Here is a 5711-nt window from a genome sequence, read left to right as displayed (position 1 = left end):
TCGTCCGTATGCTTCCGAAACGGGTAGAACGTCCGTATTCGCCCAGTGCTCTTTGCGTTACAGAGAGGGGTATTATCTTCGAAATCCTCCCACTAGAGAACACCACGGTTGTGCCGTTGACCGTTGACCTGTTTTCCTTTTCAAATTTCCAATGGCGTCGACAGAGACAGACGCGTATCGGTCTTTTTTTCTTCTGCCAGACCCTAGTAACTTGGGCCCTTGAATTTCTTCAGTGCTTGCGCCACCGAAGGTAAGTAACTGACCCTATACTCATTGTTACTTAAATAGCACAGTGCTCATGAATGTGTATCGCAAAAACATGCCGGCTAAAATCAACATAAGCCCAGACTTCTTATTCCCCAGGCTGTGGTTCGTCTCATGCGCGTTGTTATATCCTGCACTCACAACCCGCTGCAGTGTAGGTATGTTCAGAAGTTTGTGTATTTTCCTAATTGGCAAAAAATGAAAGACCGAATGTAATAACAATTACGCATTGCACAACTCGGCAGCATTAGTCAGCGTCTCATTTGCATGTCAGTTTTGTTAACAGCAAGGCTTTGTCTGCCTAAATGATTGTTACCGTCTGATTGACGTGACCTTTTCTTCTTTCTGCAGACTTGGATAGAAGTTCCAGATTTTAAGTAGAACACCTTTTCTATTTCTGGGGAATGTGGTGCCGCAACCATTAAGTTCAGGTTCATACATTCTCGTTTCTGGTGGTGACATTTTCAGTCAGAGCACTTTTTTCTTGAAGTGAAACGAGCGATGCCCTTTGAAGCTGTTCGGAAGTTCCTTGATGCTGCGATGCTTATGTTCTCTGCATACTTCGCCCTGAACATGAAACACCTATGATGCATGCGAGCTTCACTGGAATTCATTATTGAAAGGTGCGTTCAAGGGCAAATGAATGTAATACTTGTCCACTTTTTGTTCACCAGCTAAGCGGCATTGTTTCTGACAACGTCCTACAAAGCCAGCGTATGAATGACACTACTTATACATATGATACACTAATTCATTAACGATAACGAAAAGCAACATGTGCAGGCCATGGTTAGCTGATACCTGTCAACAAAATTCTGCACTGCGAGTGTAGTGAAAGTTTAAATCCTGCCACGATTTAGATCTGAATGAAATCGAATCCCACTTTATTTATTTATCATATCATTCCATTCATTTATTACATTCATTGCCAAATCCAGAAGGCTGGCAACATAAAAAAAATTCCTGGAAGAACAAGCCCAGCTAGCCAATCTATATCCTTATACTTCCACAGAAGTAGAATGCAATCAAATTTTGAATCCTTTATTAGATGCACTATTCATTCTGAAGCTAAATTTGCTTCTAAAATGAAGTTTATATTTAAATTCATTGGAATTTTCCCCATACTTGATTTTGATTTGATTTGCTGCATCCTTTCAAATAACCTCCAATTTGTTTGGTCAAATTCACATCCCTCATGTAGACTGGTATACATATTATACTGTTAAGCCAATGTACATATCATTGGCTAGTTGGCCACTGAAACTACAATTCACTAACCGACGAACGTTTATGAGTCTTACATAAGACATTTGTACCTTACTTAAATGCTTCGTGTTTCTTCCTTTAGACATATCATGAACCAGCCAGAGGAGCGGGGCACAAAACAAGCCAGGAAGACACATTCAAGAAAGGCACTCAAGGTGATTGAGCTGTTGTGTCAAATACGAAGTGAGCCTTCCAACAATACCAACTTGTTAAATAAATATTTTTATAAGTCGCAGTGCCTACACCTGTTGTGTTGGTGACAAGTAATCTGAGCAGCGAATGTTACATTGTGGATGTATTCAAGTAGGCTTTCCAGCTTAGAAGAGACTTATCACCACTCCAGAGCACAAGTACATCGTACCGTATATCAGTCAGAGGCTGCGGTGCCCTTCTTCTATTTGTCTACACATCTTTATTCCTGTGAAGCATTTATATGCGGTCTCCGTTAGTACGATTGTGTATGGATTGAATAGCAGTAGCTCGTCATAAGTACCACTGGAATGTGCGTCGTACAGGAGCTACTGCAAACGCGTGGAGCTGTAGAAAGAGCTGGTACACTTCATCATAAAGCAACAATCACTAGTAGAAAAACGGCACACCTTAATATTTTATAACGGAAAATGTGCGGTAAAGAAACAGCGCGCCGTACACTGTAGAACGGACAGATCTCTGCAAGTACAGCATCGGTAAAAATGTCCGTTTTTCTACGGCACTTTCGTAACATCTTGCAACGGAGCATTTGTTTGTAAAGAAACTGTGCTCCGTTGATCAGGGAACGGAAAAATGTATGGCAATATCATATCGAGTAAAATTCCCGTTTTTCTACGGATTTATTTTTAACAGTGCACACCTGTCATCTGGCGCCAGCACTTGTGCAAATGCCCTGTAAACAAATTGATGACGCATCAGCTCATGGAAAGCCAAGCTAAGGCAAGATTCTGAGTGTCATGTGGCCAGACCTGTAAAGTAATTAATTACAAGTAACTGAATTACTGTAATTAATTACTTCCTGAATTACATTAGGCTTTATGTAATTGTAGCTGTAATTGAATTACTTTTACAAGTAACGCGTAACGCATTTTGAATTACTTTGAACGCTATCTGGGAAGGCCCAATGTTTAAAGTTTGGGTCAGTTCCACACCGTTTTTTTTTTCCTTTTTTTTCACAGTAATTACCCAAAGACTCGATTCAGATCGATACATTTTTCGGTACAGATTTTTTTACATTTGAATGTGGAAGGAGAAAAACTCTTGCACCTTGGGAAAAGGTGTACGAATTGTGGGTATCGACCCGCACTTCAGAGTCGTTAGAGTGCTTGAAAGATCTTCCTTGTGTGCTCAAGGTGTTCATGAAGTACAGTGTTGGTCTGCCCAGCAGTGCACCAGTGGAGCGTCTGTTTTCGGTTGGTGGTCTTGTTATGACAACGAGACGTGGCAGCCTTACAGACAAGAACTTTGAGAATACCTTACTCTTGAAAGCCAATGGACGTTACAAGCTGCACTCATGATCCGCACTTTGTTCACATACCTGAAGAAAGAAAGCCTTTTGACTGTGATGTTCGGTGTTTCTTTAACATGACAAGAGACTTGTCCTTGTGTAAGACTTCTCTAACTTGTTTTTCTACTACAAGCACAACTACCACCATCTTTCAGAACATGTGCAATAAATGTGTACATCAAATCTTGCAGTTTGCACGTCGTTTGCCCGTTGCAGTCAACTTTGTGAATGTAATTCAGTGTACTGCAATTACTTTTTTCAGTAATTGTAATCGTAATTGAATTACAATAGAAAATGAGTAATTGTAACTGTAATTTAATTACCTTTGTGAACATGTAATTGTAATCGCAATTCAATTACTTTGGAAAAGCAATTTTTACAGGTCTGCATGTGGCTTCCCGAAGATGCCGTACTGGAGCGTTATCCAAGTCGGGTTGAAGGTATAGCCCGAGCGCTAACTTGACATTTCCACCACACCTGTCAAGTCGAGCTTGCTGGGAGGAACGCTTCAAGCCGAGCAGGGTTGCTGAAGTGCATTGGCGCTCTTCCGAGGCACCTGCAAGTCAAGTCGAGACCAAGTCACATCTACGAATTCGGGTTTTAGTACGAAGTAGTGTTCAACTTCAAGTTTTAGTGAACAACTAGGGACCACAGTCTTCTCTCTTGAAACCTTCTCTGCTTGTTATCTAAATGTTGTATTTATACTGACTGTTGGTCCATGGTCCAGCCTCTGCAGTTTACGTTACTCCGCTTGTTTAACATATTGTCTTATGAAAGAACGGTTAGCAACCAAGTGAGCTGGTGTCAAAGACCCATAACGGAAACTCGAGAATATGGGGACAAGAAAAACTGACCCGAATAAAACCTTTTTCGTGTGCGTATTCTTTTTCTTTTCTTTTGCCGTCACTACAGTTGCAGGGTTTCGTTATATGCATACAGTACCCTGTTGTGTGCTGTGCCTGGAGACGCCATCTACACAACCTGCACACTGTAGGCCTACAGACCCACAAACCTAGATGCCGTGTACTTTGCACGCGCAGACTGTAGGTGTGTACGCGCGTACACTCTTAAAAATGAACTTCGCCGCATAGCACGCTCCTAGGCAACCATTATCTCGAATGATATCGTTATCCGTCCTGATATGTTGAAAACGGGAGGCGTACGCCTTTTTTGTGACATTTATGCTGTTCATAATTGTCACAAAAGAGGCGTACGCCCCCATTTTCAACAAATCAGGGCAGATAACGATATCATTGGAGATGATGGTTGGCTAGGAGCGTGCTATGCGGTGAAGTTCATTTTCACCGTCACCTCCACCACCACCATCATTTTTAAGAGTGTACGCTAGTACACACCTACAGTCTGCGCGTGCAAAGAACACGACATCTAGGTGCAATCATAATGTCATCTGGCTCGCTATGTATTTTAATCTTGCAATTTGGCATTAAAGAGCGAGGAAATGTAACGTGCCTTATGCCTGGCTAATACTTGATGACGTCAGTCGTGACGTCACTGCCCGAGTGGTGACGTCGAGACACGTCAGCATGCAGTGAGCACGTTTCTCGTGCCCTCTCTGCACAGGAGGGCTCCGTCGACGCCCTGGCTCACATTTGACATGAACTGTCAGGGTGTTTCCTTTGTCTGCGTTCCTTTCAATGAGCGTCATATCACCTGTAGTGGAGCACATTTCCTGTCACTTGGAAACTCCTGCTGCCCATCGCGTTATGTATTTTTAATGCTTTGAAAAGTTCAAGAGTCAGGGAAAAAAGAGAATACGAAGGAGCAGTAGCGACGAAGGCAAGTGTTTGCGGTTGGAAAACGTCAAGGTATGGCTTGGATAACGTCACCTCTCTGATGGTGAAGAGAACTTCGATCCCGCAGGCTATTGCGAACTCCGTGGAGGAAGCTTGGCGCGTCACATTCTTTGGCCTTCTCTGACAACACCAGATATTAACGTCCGTTTTCGCGCCCGCAAGCGACGTCGCGTCATCATGTGAGAACTTGACGTTAGAGTGGTCGGCGATGCTAAGCTCAGTTGGTTATCTCCTTTCAAAATTTATTCTTCCAACGCGATAGCTTTGTATAGGGCAATCACTGTGCGGGTACGTCAGCGGTTATATGAGTCCAACTACAAGCTGACACCCACGTGACTCCCTACGACCACGTGACATGGTCACGTGATACGACCACGTGATGGCCCAGTAAAGCTAGCGCACTGAAATGCGCTTGGCGTAACGCCGACAGATGTAGCCTTTTTGTTTTTTCTTCTCACTTCAAATAATTATTAGGCGTGTTGCTTTCTATCGTTGTTGACTCAGATCAGAATCAACTAAATTCAGTAACAATATTCCAGTGCCGATAAAAATCGCCGTATGTTAGTTAAATGATCACGCGTGGATAACCTCAAGTCACGTTCAACGTAAACACGAAAACACACGTATACATGAGGCAAACAACCCTATAGTTGACAAAAAAGAAAAGAAGAAGAAGAAGAAGTAAAAAGAGGAAACTTCCGCTGCTCAAAAACAAGTCCCTGAACTTTCACGGGTTCAAGATCATGGTACCACTCCAACCATTGCGACGCCGAGCCGCCGCTATGCCCACACAGATATGAAAGAAAACTACGGGCGCTTTCGCCTCAACACAAGTGCTCGTATCTCGACGTTATCTCCTTGATACGTAA

The sequence above is a fragment of the Ornithodoros turicata genome, chromosome 3 (assembly GCF_037126465.1).
Source record: "Ornithodoros turicata isolate Travis chromosome 3, ASM3712646v1, whole genome shotgun sequence".
Taxonomy (NCBI): Eukaryota; Metazoa; Arthropoda; class Arachnida; order Ixodida; family Argasidae; genus Ornithodoros; species Ornithodoros turicata.
The sequence above is the reverse complement of the archived record's forward strand: the minus strand, read 5'-3'. Positions refer to the sequence as shown.